The sequence below is a fragment of the Hoplias malabaricus genome, chromosome 8 (genome assembly GCF_029633855.1).
Source record: "Hoplias malabaricus isolate fHopMal1 chromosome 8, fHopMal1.hap1, whole genome shotgun sequence".
Lineage (NCBI taxonomy): Eukaryota > Metazoa > Chordata > Actinopteri > Characiformes > Erythrinidae > Hoplias > Hoplias malabaricus.
In genome coordinates this window covers 31,352,802-31,372,109 of record NC_089807.1, presented here as the reverse complement: position 1 = coordinate 31,372,109, position 19,308 = coordinate 31,352,802, and the positions used below count along the sequence as shown (strand labels likewise).

Genomic DNA, 19,308 nt, shown 5'->3' with positions numbered 1-19,308 from the left:
GACTCCCTGGAATATGTTCTAGAATATTAAACCAGTTAAATATTAAGAAAATAATTGATTGTTTAACACCTTCGTAGATTTAGATTCAAAGAGAACTATAACGTGGATACCACCCGAAGAGGGTTATTCAGGGTTTTACATGCGACCGTGTCCAAGTACTGCAAGTGTGGATGTGGTTATAAGGAAACAGGACTCAAAGCTTCCAGTGTCCAGGTGCTTTATTAGCAACTGTCTCATACAAAGAGGAAACCTGAATCAAACAGAAAGAAAAGTAAAGACGGAAAAAAAAGCAACAACCTGAATTCACCCCTAGTTTCACCCTCATCACAATTAAGGGTTTGTCCTCCCTTTCTCTCCCTCTCTCTCTTATTATGAAAATACATGTAGATGCAATTATTCAGTGCATGGGATCCAGAGCTCCTACTCACATAAAGCAACCCAATCAATTTTTCTTTGGTCTGTTCAAGCCAGAAACATGGAAACAGGGATCAGATTTTTTGCTGCATCTTACGAAGAGTGCAGACATATTAGGATTGTCCTACCCCTTCATCTGAATCTGTCCAATCACAAAGCTGGACATTAACCTCGTCTTTACTGTCATCCCCAGGTGTTCCCCAGCCAGCCAGGAGAGAGTGCCTCTTGGGTCTCCTCTGGGGTCTTCTCCCAGTTGGCGGTATACCGCTAGTGGGAGGGCGTCCAGGACCGTTATCAGATGCCTGAACCGCCTCAACAAGCTCCTCTCAACGCAAAGGGGAAGCGACTGTTCTCCGAGTTACACTCTAATCACGCTTGTCATATTTTACAGTGTATTTTTACCAAGTAGAATATGAAATGCCTAAAGCATCTTAAAGAGTGTATACTATCATTCCTAATTGAATGGGGAAATAAATCTGATTTTCGAACAAGTCTGCCTATTCATTTGTGTGCATGCAAAAATATGAAGTGTATTCAGAATGATGGAAAACATCTTGAAGGAGATCCTGCACCTGCCCAGCACTTTTATGAATCCTGAGGCCAGATTTGTTCCCTTTATCTCCCAACAGCATACCAGAGACTTGGAGAGTATTTCCTGGGTTTTTTCCCACTTTTCATGTGTTTATTTCAAACGTTCAGGCTTGAGTTCAAACAACCAGAAAGTTATACTCAATATGTTTAGATTGCAGGTGAACCACGGACACCAGCCTGGGATTTCTCTCAGTCGTTACTGTCACCACAACTCTACATCCAGAAGAAAAACAGCAGGAAAAATTGGACACTGAGAAATGTGGTCTGCCTCTGCCCATATGAAATTAGCAGTAAAATTCATGCCCGTTAGTCCCAGCATGGTTTATTCTTATATTATTTAATTTGCAACTCCACCACCTGACCTGACAGAGCTACAGTAGTAAAAAGATGTAGTATGCTGCTTGTGGCCAATGGTGAATTCTTCAGTGTCCCGGTGAAACTCTCACGCACTCAGTGCTGCACAGTGGGGTGCTAAGAAGGAATGCTAAAACAAATTCCTATACAGGCACCAGAGGGGCCCCCAAATGAACCTAAGCCTCTTTCATCACAACTCCAATATCACTAGCAAGCCCCCATGAACGAAGCTTTACCAGCTCCATATGAGTTATCAGCTGCAAACCCCCCGAGACCTCAGAGAATATTGGACACAGACATTTCTAATCCTGTATGGACTTTTTTCTTTTATTGCTTTTAGTCAACTTATTGTATTTCTGCACCCTAAAGGCTTAGGGCAGTTTCCTCTTACACCAGGTTTTGGGCATAACCAACCAGTTCAGAAGTAGTTTATATGATACCTGTCAATGCAGATCATTTAAAATCTACATAACATTAGAATCAATATTTTAGTGGTTGTTTAGGTAGAAAATGATGTCATACAATAATATAGTGCAATAATGATGTTCCCAGTTATGTAAAACTTATATTGGGGACATTTGTACTGTTAAAATGAAATAATAACAATACTGGGCTAAAACTACATTTATTCATTTTACTGCATAACACTGTACAGAAAATTGCTACATTTTACTGTACATTTTGCTAATCCACTCTGTATCCAATTGCTAATCAATTTCTGTATTTTATAAATGTGTAATTGGCATCAGCAGACAAATAAAGAAAAAGGCTTCAATTTCTTAAATCCTTTCCAAACCCCTCGCCAAAATCAAGTAAAATCAAAGCACACAATTCATATGCTTAATTAATAATAATACCAAACCAGCAGCAGGGGCATGAGGGAAATCCAATTGTAAATGTTGATGTGCTTTGAGTGAAGTTATTTCAAGAATTAATTTATTCTCACAATCCAGGTATAGCAAAAGAAACATTAATAATAACCTATAAAAAATAATAAAATCCCAAGCCTCATAATACATCCAAATTTTGAGGTACTCAGTACTCAAAACAGAGAGATAAAGAAACGGCTAGACGCCATTAAAAAGGTCGATTTTAGCAGAGAGAAACATTGCACATAGAGATCATTTATGAGCAGTGGTCACCAACCCTTTTGCATATAAGAGCACATATCAATTATCTATCATACAGCACCTCAGCATATGCTCAGACCCATAATTTTAAATGTTAACTGTCTGTGAGGAGTGTGTTCTCCCTGTGTCCGCATGGGTTTCCTCCAGGTGCTCCAGTTTCCTACTATGACGTGTCCATAGGTGTGAGTGAATGTGTGTGTGTTGCCCTGTGAAGGACTGGCGCCCCCTCCAGGGTATGTTCCTGCCTTGCACCCAGTGATTCCAAGTAGGCTCCGGACCCACCGTGACCCTGAACTGGACAAGCGGTTACAGACAATGAATGAATAAATGGTAAATCTGTTTTCTTCAGGTGCATTGTACAATTTAACTTATTTGCATCAGCTTTCCAAAACTGTACTTGCTGAATCAAATGTGGGGGGGGGGAGAAAATAAAAGTCATAAATAATTTATCATCACAGTAATTACCTTATACTTCCCCTGATTTGGGGATTTAGACAGTGCATACCTCCTGCTTATATTTCTGTTGGGAGTATTTTCTGATATGCTTCTTTAAGCCTATCCAAATTTCATACTGGTTTTATTTAGGTGGCTGTACTTATAAAACTACACTATGGTAGCACATTTAAACAAGGTAGCACAACTCAACAGAACACCCAGGTTTAGTGTGACTCTCGCTTGTGCTGTAATTTGTAATACCCAGTAAATGTTTGTATAATATCTCCTGTTTTGAAACCAAAATCTTCAGAGTCGCTGCCATGTTGACTCAGACAGGGCAGAGACAGTAGAAAGCAACAATCCTATTGGTCAGGGATGCAAATTCGCCTGTCAAAATGTGCAGAAACAAACCCTGCTTAACTGACTACTGAACCACTGTGAATACAGAATGACACAGCTATAGTAACTTTATAGGCAAAACCTGAAGCAGCTGATATATCAAGACTGACTTGCATAGCCTAGGACATCGACCTGTCGATCGCTGGACTGAAGTGGGACAGTGCCTACATGAAACACTCATTACCATATGCCCATCAGGTGCACCAGGGATGCTAGTACCTGTGCATGTATGAATAGACTGTGTGTGTGTTTTCCAGATGGACAGAAATGGCAACCTAGCACTGAAAGAGATTTGTAATCACTTTACTTCTTTTTAATAGCAGCTGACCTCTAGCTGTGTGCACTTGGGGGAGGCTGGAACAGTGCTGAGGTGGCTGCTTTTGGTCCCCTCATGTGTGATTCACAGCTCCTGAAGAGGATGCACTCAACCAGCCATAATGTGCAGCTTGCTAAATCACCAGGAACTGCTGAAGTACACCTGGGATAGCTACGAGGTCTTCAGGTAAGAAGGTGAAGTGGGAATGGGCAAGTGAGTGACTGAAAAACAGTGTGTCACATCTGGCAATTAAGAGTGCTAGCAAGTAAGCTCTAGCGAGTGCTAGACCTAGCAAGTAATATTTCAGTACCTTATCCATGGCAAATGGCACCTATACTCAAGTTCAGAAATTAATTATTTTTAAAAGAGACCAGCCACACACAGCACGACCACTTGACACCATAGAAAATTAACAGGACTAGCTGCAGTTCTTTATGTTGCTAGACCAATTTAAATGTACTAAAATGTGTGTGCATATTTACTGAACACAGAGAGGGTTATTGGGACAGTATCTCCGGGAATTCACTAAGTCAGTCTAAGCACTGGATCGTTTCCATTTCCACTCTACCTGTAACATGAGTGCAGACATGTGACTGACAAAAATAGGCCTTCGGTCTGGGTGAATAAAGATACCACCTCACACTGGAGAGTTCAACTCATCATGGTCTTTCAGTAAATGTCAAAAAAATAAATAAATTTAAAAAGCCTCAGACACAGAAACACTGCCACAGGGTATTTGTGCAAAAGACATTATAAAAACGTCAAAAGCAGTGTAATGAAATATGCTGAAACTGGAAATGGAATGGATGGACTCCAAATTCAAGGGAAATGAAACAGAGCACGACAGTAAGCAACAGACAGGAAAAGAGATGGGGCGCCACACTATGAGTCAACAAATGTCCTGCCATGTCTTGGCAGCTTTCGTAGGTGGCACCAAGAGATGGAACCTGCAAAAGACACTTCCACCCCAAGGGCTCTTAATATAAAACAAGAAAGCATGTACATCTATATCTGTTTTTAACTGACAAATGATGACAGCACTAATACCTGTAACTTGCCCAATGTAACATCCAAGCTGCTTAATTATAGCCCATGATTTATCACTAAACAATTCACTGACTACAAAAAGGCAAAGGTAAAACAAGAATTTTTTTTAAATTACAAATATTGAACAATGTGAGGTTGGCTACGGATTTCAATATGTCTGCAGGGCTAAAGCAGTGGACTGCTGTTGTCTGCCTTGCTGGAGAATTAAGCTCTAACCAGCAGCTGGTGTGGGTGTCTGTAGCGGACTGGTCTAAGCTTGGGGCTAATGATGTGTGTTGCTGAGGATTACTGCTCCTATTTCCTTTGGCATCATCAGTTTTATTCTTGCATAGGTATTCTGTAAATGTACTTCAAAACTGCAAAAAGCGACCATCAAAAATAATAAATATTAAAAATATTTTATAACGAGAATAATAAAAATAATAATAAGAAGAAGAAGAAGAAGAAAAATCCTGACAATTACAATAGGGTCCATGCACTATGTGCTAGGACCCTAAAAAAATAGCCAAACTGCACAGTATGGATGGGCGGTATTCACATTTTTCATACCATCTCAAAAAATTATTCCGGCCTACGGTATTACCGTTGAGCAGTGGCGGATTCTGATCTTTCAAGGAGGGGAAGCTCAATTTCGGCCTACATCATAAAATGTGTCGGTTTATTTATACGCAAATTCTACCCTCCGTTCCTTTTCAAGAAAATGATCTGTGACCCTGTCGTACCAACAAGCCGTCTTTTCCAGGGACTTGACTAGTTGTCCTCTCAATGGCCAGCAGAGCTAGGCTGCTTAAACGGCCTTGGCCCATGTGAAGTGTGTCCGCCTGTGAGTGTTTTGTGACGGTGGAGGGGCTCAGCAGCACCCGCTGGACAGAAACTGCTATAGAAGTCAGTCTCCAAACACAAGCAGCTACAAAAAAACCCACCAGAATTAGAAGCTCGATTTGTCGCTAGTCATTTTTAACAAAGAAATTGCCGCTAAAAGGGTTAAGAAAGTCTCTGGTTCAACAGAATGAAAATGTAATGCTCTCACGGATCTTTACACAAAAGGATCGCTGATTTGCTCATTTCGCTGTCAATCAAAAAGGGATTCAGCCTCAGTCAGATCATCCAATCATCATGCAGAAGCTGAGCGTCCGAGCCAGCCGAGGCCAGTCCACTGCCCCATAGACCCCCAGAGACGCTGAGCGTCCAATGGGCGGGAGAAAGCCCAGCATTTATCCAATGACTCATCTCGTTTCGCTGCACTTTGGTGCTTCGCTATTGAACTCTGTGGACGCTGTTGAAAGCACTGTGAAGCTGCGGGAATGATTGAGAGGAAAGCCGCGTCTTTACCAGTGATAAGAAGCTGATTCTGAACAAAAGATGAGTGCGTTGTAGTGCATATTTATTCAATGACATGTACACACAACACTATTTATTTGATCACTTATTTTTTGACATTTTAGGGGAAGCTGAGCTTCCCTTGCAATCTTATAGCAATCGCCTCTGCGTTGAGAGTGGGTGCTCTGCCAGGCTACGCTGAGCCTTATATCTTTGAGCACAAAGTGCCGACAGTGCACACCGACACACGTGTTGATGATAAAAACACATTTCTGGGAGAGCTAATTTCAGCAAATGGTGCTGAAGAATCAGAAGAGTTAAATAAGGGGGAAAAAAAAATAATAAAAAAAATAAAAAAAACACAAAGGACACTTTTTAGAATCACAGCTTTCGCTAACATGAACTTGTGGTATAGCACCCCACAGCAGGTTTTTCAGCGAACTGAGGATCAGAACACACATATTTAGAGGATAAAGCCATATACCTGTGAGCACAAAGTCGAGTGAAGGACTTTCTGAGAATTTTGTCTGTTTACAGCTTTATTCCTCTCTTTTAGCCCAAACTCACCGCTAAACTTACAGCAGCGGTGGGCTACTGGGCTTGTGCTTTTCTCCACCCTGAACTGGATAAGCGGTTACAGATAATGAATGAATGAATTTTGAAACACCACACATCATAAATACTGCCCTCATTTTGAGATACTGTCCACATTTTTAAATACAGTGGTATAAAGTATTATCATTACATGCTTAACCCTACTGCACAGAGTACAAATGACAATACATATCTGCCATCGGAGGAAACTGGTCAATGTTAATTTCTGAAACTGAAATGCAAGTGAGAAAATCTAGCTCTTTATAGAGTAAAGTGCTAACATCAGTGCTAAAGTTAGCTAAGCAGTGTGAATCAAAACTATGAGTTACAATACTAAATCACAAACTTTGAATTTCATTAAGCATTTAATGGATGGTCATTGTAAACAGCATGGGAAATGTTCAGGTTAAAGACCAACAAGATGCCACACGATTATAAGGTCATAACGAGGTAAAGATTCTGTAATTTCAAAAAGCAAACTGAGAAATTTTAGAGAGGAATGGATCTCATAATAGTAGCTGAAATACTTTAATAGCCAAATTGGTAAATTAAATGGATCTGGTAATAAGATAATTCTTCTATAAAACAACCAATTTATAGAAACGTTTGCCTATTCTCTGACCATAAAACATAATGGAAAAGTTCTATGGTGAACAAGACAAACAAACTGTAGGCTTCTGTCCAAACCCGTAATGGTAATACCCGTAACCCGTAATAACCACATCTTGACATGGACTCTGTTTGACCTGTTGGAGTTAAACCCAGCTGTAGCCTGTTTATTTATTTACATTATGTCAGTATTCTAAATGTGGCTCACAGCTGGCTTATAAATAAAACTGTTTGGATTATCTGTTCAATTCGAATGGATTTTATAGATATTAACACTTTGTCCTGTACCTATGGCACATAACTCAGGGATGAAGAAAAGGTTTCAGGATAACAGTTCATCTAATAAAGTAATAACACAAACGTTAAAGCTCAAATATCTATGGAGCTAAATGAATGACAAGTATTTGAATCTTCATTCATTCATTATCTGTAAGCGCTTATCCAGGGTCACAGTGAGTCCAGAGCCTACCTGAAATCATTGGGCGCAAGGAGGGAATACACACACATACACTCGCAAATTCACTCACACCTACAGACACTTTTGAGTCACCAATCGTCCTACCAACGTGTGTTTTTGAACTGTGGGAGGAAACCGGAGGAAACCGACACGGACATGGGGAGAATATTTGAATCTTAATGTTCAATATTAATTAAAATTTTTATTATATTTGTCTGAATCTTTTATATTTGAATTATTTCTGTATGGCATTTGATAAACTTAAACGTTTGAGGTGGTGAAGAAATATTCAGATTTTAAAAAATGCGGACCCATAAATTCAAGTCGAAAAAATTCAGACTGCAAAAGTACGAATAGAGACCAGAGGTCAACCAGTGGGCAGAGATGGAATGCAGCATTAACCAATTGCAGCACAGTCTCACACCGTCCCATTTCTGCCCTGAACCCCGAGTACTTCTTTGAAGTGAGCAATTTAATGACAGTGTAAGCGTTAGCAAAAGGGGCGCAGCATTCATGTGATGAAGGGGTCAGAGAGTAGAACTGGGACACACTTAGCTTTGTCACGTCATGGCAATGACTACGGTTCTAACCCCGTTCACACTATACTTAGCCGAGTTCTGCTCAACATTACAGCGTTTTACTGGACGTTCAGACAGAATTGAGTTGAAAGTTGTTAAGTCCATAACCCAGAGACTGTTACTGCCTTTCTGATGAGTTTACCACAGCTTTTCAATTTAACCTTCAGAGAAAAACAGGCAAAATCTCCAAACTAAGTCACAACGAGCGAGTGGTTTGATCAATATAATGAGACTGTGAATCTCTATTACAAACTTTTCGTTTAATCAAAATTATTGTTTAATCAATCATATTTATTTGTATAGCACTTTTTACAACTGATGTTGTCACAAAGCAGTTTCACAGAATTCCGGTAAGACAAAGTTTTGACCAATCAGACCTTTACAGAAATATAAACATTTCTATGTAAACGCCATGTTCCTTCATCATCTATATATTATTCTGGTTAATTAAATGTAAAGGTGCTTGCATTTAATGACAGGTCAACATTAAAATTTAAACTTCTCAGCTGCTGCCATGCTCATGAGCTTTTTTTTTTGTGTAAAGGGATTGAGAGTCGTTCAGCAGTGTCGTCAGTTTGGTTTGGAACAGGCAGAATTTTATCATCATAAACTTTCCTGAACTGCATGATGTTTCTATTATATCATTACGGCAAGTTAAACAGAGCGTTTCCCTGAACTTCAGTATGTTTTTAAGAAAGACACGTATGGTGTCCAAATAGGTTCTAAAGTTCTGTGAACCATCAAACAGAATAAGCAATAAATGACATTATCAATCAATGAAGAAACCAAGAAAACCATAACCAATAAATGACACTTTGTAATTGAGAAAATTGTCATTAATATTGAGAGTTATAAAACAGGTTTGTAAACAGAATATTTTTGTATATAATTGTCTATTTTCATTTTATTTTCTTGAAGACAAACATTCAGGCAAATATCATTCAAATATTGAAAATTCAGATTCAAATATGTATGTCATTGATTTAGCTCCATAAATATATAAGTCCAGATGGATAACATACACAAGTCTCAAGACAATCTAGATGTGAGGAGCTTCAGTTTCTCAAGACAAACACATATTCGGCAATATATAGGACAAACCGTACACACTGGCACTCCAAGGTAATGATCACAATCATTTATTGAAGTGTACGCATAAGAGCTAAAATAACATGATCTGAACATAGTGCGACTGAGATCTAAAGGTCGTAGTTGGAAACTATGATGTGACAGAGAAAAGGATGGCTATTTTGCAGGTCACAGATAATTGGATTCAAGCAGCAAACAAATAAAACTCAGAGTCCTGACAGGCTGACAATGAGAGCAGGCAGCAGAAGGGCAAATTTGCACAAGAATTGAATGGTGGTTACTGAAGAGCATTCCACCAAAACGGGGACACAGCAGAGAAGAGAAATGTTTCCACACAGTCCTGATGACTCAATACCCTGCCCATTCAAAAATATTACATGGCGGCACAGAAGCCCTAAACATACACAACAACATAACACTCAGTCCAATAACATGCGAAGACATACGTATGTGTCTGTGAATTTAGCTGCATTTTTAAAAAGGAATCTGGAGCTCCTGTCCACCAGCAAACTGAAATAAAATAAAGTAGTTGTTTTTTGTGGGTTGTTTTTGTGGATAAAACCAGCTGTTCTGATTTAGTTCTGCTTCTTACGTAGAGTGTTGGCAGTTTAGAAATGTCCCACCTCATTGTCTGAGTAACTACATTCACATTGCTGGACCCACATTTATGTAAGAGAGTAAAGACAAGATTAAATGGAGCGACAAACAAGCACAGAGAAATACATATACTTATTAAAAACAAGAATTTAGGATGAAAAAATCCAAGCAAAAATGCTTAAAAGTCAGGGGACAATTGCTCAAAATACCTCAAGTTTTCCCCTTAAGTATGCTTAATTTCTCCTTAGCTGAGGGATTTACTTAAGTGTGTTGCACAGTATCCCATAAAAGATTTCCTTAAAGAAATGTGTTAAGGGATTTAATGCACAGATTTTACGGGAGTAAAACTTTGTTTCCGTGGAAACCATTATTTACATGCACTCGCCATGACACTCGTTATCGTATCTCTTGTACCAGCTCACAATCTTTTCAGAAAGAAAAAAAAGCAAGAAAACCAAATTGGTCAGAGGAGGAAAAGATAATATTTCTGGAGGAATACAATAAAAGTAGACGGCCGAGGGCATTTGAAACTCTGTGACTGATGCGGCACACTTTTGACAAAAAAAAATACCTCACCTATTACTGACTGGAAGGATCCCGTTGCATAAAATCGGAGTGCAATCATTAACTGCATTGCAGCAGGAAGAGCACAGCTGCGGAAAGTAGAGTGATACAACTCAACGATTAAACAAATCATGGATTGACTGCCGATCAAACCTATAATTTAAAATGAACTACTCATCATTAAGTGTATCCAGTGGGTTACCCCAGTCACAGAACACTCTCCTCAGGATACTTCCATTTATTGCCATAAACTTGGCCATGCTAAGGTTAAGAAAGTATCAGAGGTACATTAATTTTCTTTTTATGTTCATAACATTATGAAACTTTGCTTCTATTTAGACTTTATTAATTCACTGTCGTAACCACTTATCCAGAGTCACTGGACACAAGGCGGGAACATACCCTGGAGGGGGCGTCAGCCTGTCGAGCCCTCCCCTATAAACAATAGAGTAAACAACCCACCTACGAATGTGGGTTTTAGGGATATTCATGGAGAACATACCAAATTCTTCACATACTCACCCTGAGCAGGGCTCAAATTTGATAATATATTTTTTAATAGCATTAATCAATTAATGGTAAGTAACATGCACCACTCTACAACTCTGCTACTTTAAACTTAACTACTTTGAATATTATAGATATATTTTTTAATATCAGCAACATGAACACTCTTACAGTCTTTTGTATACAAATGTCTAGCAAACGTACTTGTGAGTTTTGTAATGCTGGTTATGAAAATTCTCAATGGATTCAATTTTGTGTACAATTTCATAGGTTATTATTTAGCTTAACTTCAATCATTGAAATGATAGATTTTGTTGTGTAATTTTAGCAGCAATTAAACTATCCACATTGTTGATTACTTCTGAATTGTAAAGTATTTATATACTTTAATATTACCCCTCTATAAATATTTTTTATATCTGAAACATGCATTCTGAAATTGATGCTGAAAGTAAAATTAAATAAAACAAAATTAGATTTTAAAATTTGTGGCACAATACAATAACTCCAGCCAGGAGCTGGACAAATTCCACATATAATGTATAATAACTGTTTAACTATGTCATTTTTAATCCAGAGGATTTTCCCTCCAGTCCTCAGGGATCCTCAGTCAATCCATATTTATGATGTTTACCAATTCATAACAAAACTGAGCCTTGCAATCTGCATTCTACAGCATTTGGTTGTCTGGCTGGTAAGCTTGGAACTGGAAACAAATAAAAATATGGATCATCCCAGAAGACCACATGGGCAAACATCTGGATTGATAATTACATGTTACACGGCAGCCTTACACTACTGGGTGAATTTAGCCAGCTTGTAGAGCAGAACGGTTTAAACCTGACTACTGAATAAAGTGTTAAAATGTTCCAATGAGTTATCACAAACCCTCAGTTTAAAAAAATCAGCAAAAAGACTGTACTCCCCTTTTCAAAAGAGGGCAGCTCAAACATGTAGCATCAGTATGTATCACATCAGACATCACAACATGTATCATCAGACTGATGCTCAGCTGGGACTATTTGCCAATGCAGGCACTTTCATTTCATGGAGAAATACAAGATTTAGCATTACTTTACTAAAAATATTAATGTTGTGTTCCTACATGGTACACCATTAGGTTATCAGTACAATGGTCAGACATCACTGGTCTTTTATGCATTATTTCAAGATATTGATTTAATTCTGCTATCAGCATACATCCCTACTTGCATACATGCCTTTTACAGAAACGATCCAGCACTCAATACCTTAAATTCTAATTCCATTTTGCAATCCTCATTCTCAAAATCTATTTTGAAACTTGAATAAAACACATGGCTTCTTTAAAAAAAGAAACAAAACAAATGGTTCTTCGCCTAAAACTTGAGATGGTGTGTCAAAGTGCACTAGCCTGAGGCTTATCTATCCTCATTAGCACAAAACTGTAGCACAGATTTCATTTCCACAGTTTACTGAACCACTCATTACAAGCTCCAATTACAGGGATCACCAAATATACACTTCTTTCCAAACAAACAACTTGCACAGACACTTTGCAGGCCACGGGAGAGGGCAAAAGATTATAATATTTGATTAAAATCAATTAACAGTTTGCACCACATGCAATACATGCAGCAATTATCTTTAGCCACCATCACCCAGCCTCTGACTGCAAACCGCACCTTATTCACCCCACTCTTTCACTAAGCTGCATTAGGAGCAGCGCTACTTCACAACCTTTTAAATCCCTCTATAAACATTTTCACACTGGCTGTTTCCTAATTTATAAACCTCCACAGGCACCGCATTATCATATCACAGAGCCTTGCACAAATCCCTCCCACCACCTACAAGCCTGATAAGAACCTGAAACATCCTCAGTGTGCATGCATGTGTGTGTGTTTGTCCAGTGCAGTACAGTAACTAACAATAAGAGTTGTCGAGTCATACTGACGGGCACTAGAGGCTGCCCCTTAAGGAGTATTCCAGCACGTTTAGCCCTAGAAACCTGCAACTGGTTCACACCTAGTACAGTTTCAAAACACACAATTCATACCACCACAGATTGCAGTCATACACACAGGCAGAAAAAAAAAATCAATTTTTGATTCAAAGCAAAGGTTTAACATGAAATATTATGGCAAGTTACAAAATGGCCCAGTGAATAAAAGAAATTATATAATATAATGAAGCAAAAGTAGCTAATGAGCATGCTAGTTAATTTTGTTTCATGAACAAAACATTTCTGTATATAGCCTTTTTATTTCACAAATATTTTTGCTATTGTTGTACTTGCTATAAGTGTCTTTGAGTATCATGAAATGCGCTGCAAATAAAATGTATTATTGTTATTATTATTATTAAATAATCAGAGTTGGCATCCTCACCAACCCATTTCTCACGATCTTGTTTTCAGTTCAAAAGGTTTTCCATGCAAATCTGGGCCCTGATATGATGTGAGGATGTGATTTGTTCAATCATTACTGAATTAGCCTTTGTGCAAGTTACTGACAAATAAAGGTAATACGACCTGCCAGTTTATAGCATGGCTCTGTGACAAAATATTTCCTGGGTTGTTTTCCCATTTTTCATCAAGAGGTAATATTCACTTAAGTTACTGACATAGCAGGGAGTGTAGATTTTAATCCTGTGGGCAAATCATATTGCTTTGATATGTTAATCGCTCGTTCATTAGCCAGTAATTGACTAAAACCTGCCCTCAGGTCAAATCTAGTCATAAACTCAAGCAAGAAGACTTCTGAACTGGACTCAAGACAGAGTGAGGTACATAACTCAGGTTCAATGAAATTCCAAAAAGTAAAGGTAATACAAAACGAGTGATTAAATCCCATATATATATATATATATATATATATATATATATATATATATATATATATATATATATATATGTTTACAAAACCATTACTAAAACTCTTTACATAAATGAAACTTCACTTTATTTGATGCGTGACGACTTCTATGAAGGCCTTTCGGTTCCCTCCCAGTCAACACTTCTGGATATTTTTACTTTCACGTCTGAAAGCTTAGTGCTATTTTTGTGCATTCATGGCTGAAACATTCACATGTCTAAAATACACAAATGTCATTAATGGCTTTTACTCCCTGTGCACAAACATTTATGAATGCATGATGCCTTACGTGTCATTTTGTTATTCTAGCATTTGTCGTTGAAAACACTGCAGTCAGTATGACAGCCAGAATAACATGACTAAGCCAGTAGGAGCCTTATTTAAAAAAAAAAAACCCACAGGCAATGTTACACAACAAGATCCTACAGTGGTTTTCTCCAATATACTATGTGCTTAAAGAGTAAGTGCACCCTGCAGGTTTCAGAGAACTTCACCTCCAGTTCAACTTTGAAAAATGGGAGAGATGAAATGTAGACAAAGCCATCCAAAACATCAGAGAAATACTCCCTCGCTCTAGACACATACACTTCTCATATTTATTAGCCTGGCCCAGGTGACTGTAGTTTGACTGAACTGCAGAATGTGACATGTCATCCTACTTTTGGACCATGTCAAGTCATCTATACCTACAGCAGAGCTGAACCGGAAAGGCCCTGCAGAGAACTGACCAAAATAACAATGGTTTTATTTTCATAATTTGGAAAAACCTGTTCATATTTTAAGCAGGGCTGATATATTTTATTATTACAGAGCAGTACATTACACAATGGCTCACAGATTGTAATTAATTCATATGAAAAGACAAGGCTTATGAGGAGCAGAGAACAACCAGCTATGGGTCAGGTTATATTCTGCAAAACCATATGTAAAACAAACAAAAGCCTCGACTCTAGAAGCCAGCGTTTGCTGAAGCAGCCGGAGCACTTTGTAAGCTTCATTCATGGTTTGTTATCGCACACATGCTGCCCCTGAAAATCTATGCAAGTTGTAAAGCAATTTTAAGTACAGTCCATTAATGCCATAGGCAGTGCAAAACCATAACAGCTAAGAGTGAGCATTACTCATTGAATACACACTGAGGGTCAATTTCTCTCCCTCTCTCAGAGCAGGGCTGCACAGGGCAGGGCGTGACGTCACCGCGCTGATCTACTTTACCCACGTTGGGATTTAGTTAAACACACGAACACTGGAGCATCGAAAAGAGCTCCACACAGGACACATTTGCACGATTAAAGCCATTAAACCATGATGGACATTTAAGCGGTGCTGCTTTGTAGATCCTGTTATTCCTACATCTATTTAAAACAACAGGGGTCCGTCTGAACAAGAAGCTGAACTTATTCCCCTCTCCTGAGCCAAGGAGACCTGGGGTCCAGTCTTTACCGTTTACTGACGTAAAAACTGACCAAACACCGCGATCTGCTTTATTTCTCAGGGATTTATTCGTACCAGCAGAGCCGAGTGTACAGTGGAGACGGATCACGGACTCAACGTAAAGCAATTTTCTCCTAAATTAAATGTTTGATAAATCGACCAATGAAGTCACTATTAATTACACCATCGACTTGATCTTCCCGTCCTTTATCTGACTGCTTTAAGAAACCTCAATACATTTAATACAACACTGAATAGCTTCATCTGAATTATATACGTGAGAAATCAAAGACAGCGTTGCATACCCGTGGGAAATCGCTGTTTTAACTCTGTTAACCTCCCTGGACCATTATGGCTGTTATTTTTTATTATTTTGAGCTTCCAGTTTTAAAAAGCAGATAATAGTGTTATATTACAATGACAGGAAAACTGTCCTCCTCTTAGTAAGCGAGCACTGGGTGTGTTGTTGAGTGAGAGCAAAGAAACAATGGCAAATCTAACGTTATTAAATAATCCAGGCTGGTTGTTAAAGCCCCAAGGCTGTCTTTACTCAGACTGGACTCAGCGCTGCAATCTGTCTCTTAAAAACCCCGTCTTAAAGTCCATCCATCTTTACCCACAGAAAAATGAATTGCCATTCGGTAAAATGTTATCCATTGAAGCATCCAGGTCACTCAAGCGTTAACGGCTAACGTTATCTCATCTGTGGGGTGTGTTAATATGAGTGACTCTGGCGTCTTTCTCGAATTTTGCGTTCCACCTTAAACGAGGAAACTACAACGGCTGCATTATTTAAGGTGGAACGGACCATTCGAATAAAACCAACTTAAGCTTCGTGATACGGGCAGAAAATAAAAGGGACCAGAGACGCCTGGCTCTGGACACTAAAACGCAGACAGGCAGGTTTCCGTTCGGTTCTCACCTGCTCCTCCGAGTGTAAGGCGCGGAGAGTAACGGCTCTTCGGGTAAATCTCAGAGTAAATCCGCGGCTCTGACTCGGAGTCTCGGTGATAAACTTTCTTCTTCTTCTCCGCTACCAGTCTCTACACCACCGCTGGGGTTTAACACTAAAACAAATCACAAACACTGTCCCGCAGCGGCTGTAGAGGAGCTGAAGACCCCTCTCCGGTTATATATGTCTGCCCTCAGTCTCTCTCGGTCTCACCGGGTCCGGTCAAGTGCTGATACTGATCTCCGCTCGTCTTAGAGCTCGGATAAACTTTATCCCCTTCTCCTCTCACTCTCCGCCATCTTCCCCGCGGGGCACGCCGGGTAATCCTCAGGAATCCCCACCAATGGCGCGAACCGAGGGGGCTCAGGTGGAAAATAAACCTGTGGAAAAAAACTGGATAAACTCGCACACTAAATATTTTCAAATCATCCACCTAACTAGCAAGCCTTTATACAGCCTCTGTTGTACTACTTAAGTGTGAACACTGGGAAGTCCCTCAGCTTCGTATCCTTATGGATGATTTAAAGTAACCATCCACCAGCTCCCATGTGTGTGTATACGGTGTGATGTTTTGTAAAATGCAATAAAAGAGTGATTTGGTAATTCTTCAAAATTAGTACAAATAAAGAAGATGTTTTCAATGTTCTGCCGAACAAATAAAAACAAATTTAGATTTTTGTGCCTGGACAAAAAATGTGACAGTGGTGTTATATGACCTTTCCTTTTAAATAGGTTTTTCCATCATTTGGTAACAGGATAATACTCGTGGTTCTGCAAGTGATCATTTTTGTACGTGTTACAAGACTTCAGCTGCTCAACAGCCATGGGTTCTTTCTTCTTTTCATGTACATTTTCAAAAGTTCTGGGCTGCTGGTGGGCAAGTCAAGCACATGCACTGTGTGTCTATGAAACCACGCTGTTGTAGCATGTGCTGAACATAGTCCTACAGTTCCTAAATTGTCACCAGGTTTTTAGGACAGCAGTAAAATATATTTACTCGTTACATGAGGGAATGAAATATGAAAACCTTTGTGTTAACAGAAAGCTTTCTTTAGGTGCCAGCATGTCAGTTTAGGGGAAAAATCTCAGGAGCAACTAACCATTTACCCATTGCCTCTGGCATTGAGACAGAACAAGACTTAATACTGAGAATGATAGGAAATGGACAGAGGTCTAAGCTAAGTGTATTAACTCAAATCCATCAGGAACATTTTCCAATAACAGTCTGCCTGAGAGTCCCAGGTTTAGCCAAGTAGTCAAAGCCCAAATTGCTGACATTCCTGCAAAGACATCACACACAGTTCCCAGCTTGAAGATCGAACAGGAGTCCATCCTAGCGAGCAATTTGGTTGTTTTGGACCCCAAAAATACTAACCCTATGGCTGAAGTGGTCATTTGTCCTGTTTTTTTTTTTTGTACTATTTAACATTGTAATAACTAGATTTTCATAAATGTATAAATATACAGCATTAATAAGGGCATTTCTTTGTTAACAACACAACAGATAAGTGATGATTTCTTTGTAGCCTGCCATGATGGCTGGATTAATAAAATATAGCCTTCCTGTTTGTGGCGGTGTTGACAGTTAATATAATGATACAAATAAATGAAGTGAATTGTGATGTTTATTCAATAATATTTATACAATAATATTCATTCATTCATTGTCTGAATGGACAATCACACAGAGTAGGGCTTGAACCCACAACCCCAGGACCCTGGAGCTGTGTGACAGCAGCACTACCTGTTGCGCCACTGTGCCACCCTTAGTAAAAAATATAATAACAGCAATTATAAAGTTACTAGATTAATTAATTAATTCATTATCTGTAACCGCTTTTGCAGTTCAGGGTCGCGGTGGGTCCACAGCCTACCTGGAATCATTGGGCGAAAGGCGGGAATACACCCTGGAGGGGGCGCCAGTCCTTCACAGGGCAACACAGACACACACACACACACACACACACATTCACTCACACCAACGGACACTTTTGAGTCGCCAATCCACCTACCAATGTGTGTTTTTGGACTGTGGGAGGAAACCGGAGCACCCGAAGGAAACCCAGGCAGACACGGGGAGAACACATCAACTCCTCACAGACAGTCACCCGGAGCGGGAATCGAACCCACAACCTCCACTTAGGCCACCTAAGTTACTACATGAGAAGATTAAATTGGGCTCAATTGTGCATTTTGTCAGTTTCTGCAACAGGCAAACAAAAGAAATTCTTTCTTTCCTTAATTTATCAACAAAGCACAATATTCCAAAGCACATTCAACAGGAATGATTTATTAAGGCCCCATAAATTCCTATCTGGGTCACTATCCTAAGAAGAACACTGATCTGTTCAAATAATTCCCTACTTTGACTCGTAATGATGAAAACAAGGGGGAGGAATGCCTGACCAGGTTTTTTCCACATGTTTAATTTGCTAAATTGAGACAGAAACTTAGGCAATGAAACCAGGGTTTGGTATTGCACCATGAACTACCAAAATAACTTTATAGCTGAAATTCTGATATCTGTGAAAATATACAGTATAAAATTCATAGAACTCATCTAGCAGCCGTGTCCAGCAAACATTGTCTTGAATCTTCATGCTTAAAGGAGGACTAAGCCTGCCGTCTTCCTTGGAAACAATTAATAACACATCGAATTAACCCTTAAAAATGAAATATGATTATTCCTTTATAGTAACTATGATATACTCCCTAGGAGAAATGTCTGGCTCTGAAGAGAATCAAAACAATTGTGACTGGAACTGCAATCATTCTGAGGCTCATGTTGATATATGACTCCATCCTGGGAGTGGCTAGTGGCTAGGGTTTTGACTTGCTCTTAAGTTAAAAAATGAAGGTATGAACAAAGCCATAGGCTTGGTGTGAAAAACCATTGTGGAATAAGTTAGTGTTAGGTGTGGTAGAGGCCCTGGTGAAGCATTGACTACAAAGCCTGCAAACAACAGAGCCTTAAACCTTTAAACATTCAGCACTATCATTAATAACAACCTAACATTGAATATGACAGTCATTACAACACTAGGAAAGACAACTGAAACAAATGTA

At 39.1% G+C, this 19,308-nt stretch overlaps 2 protein-coding genes across 2 annotated transcripts in view; both read right to left on the bottom strand.

Moving 5' to 3' along the window:
• The window catches only part of tjap1 (tight junction associated protein 1 (peripheral)), a 77,042-nt gene extending 60,138 nt beyond the window's left edge, over nucleotides 1–16,904 (bottom strand). Inside the window, exon 1 of the mRNA XM_066678776.1 lies at nucleotides 16,213–16,904. The gene's annotated coding sequence lies outside the window, so the exon portion shown is untranslated. The remainder of the gene's footprint in view (nucleotides 1–16,212) is intronic.
• Nucleotides 16,905–18,786: 1,882 nt separating this feature from the next.
• The window catches only part of dnph1 (2'-deoxynucleoside 5'-phosphate N-hydrolase 1), a 56,722-nt gene continuing 56,200 nt past the window's right edge, over nucleotides 18,787–19,308 (bottom strand). The window contains exon 6 of the transcript XR_010804103.1: nucleotides 18,787–18,872. The gene's annotated coding sequence lies outside the window, so the exon portion shown is untranslated. The remainder of the gene's footprint in view (nucleotides 18,873–19,308) is intronic.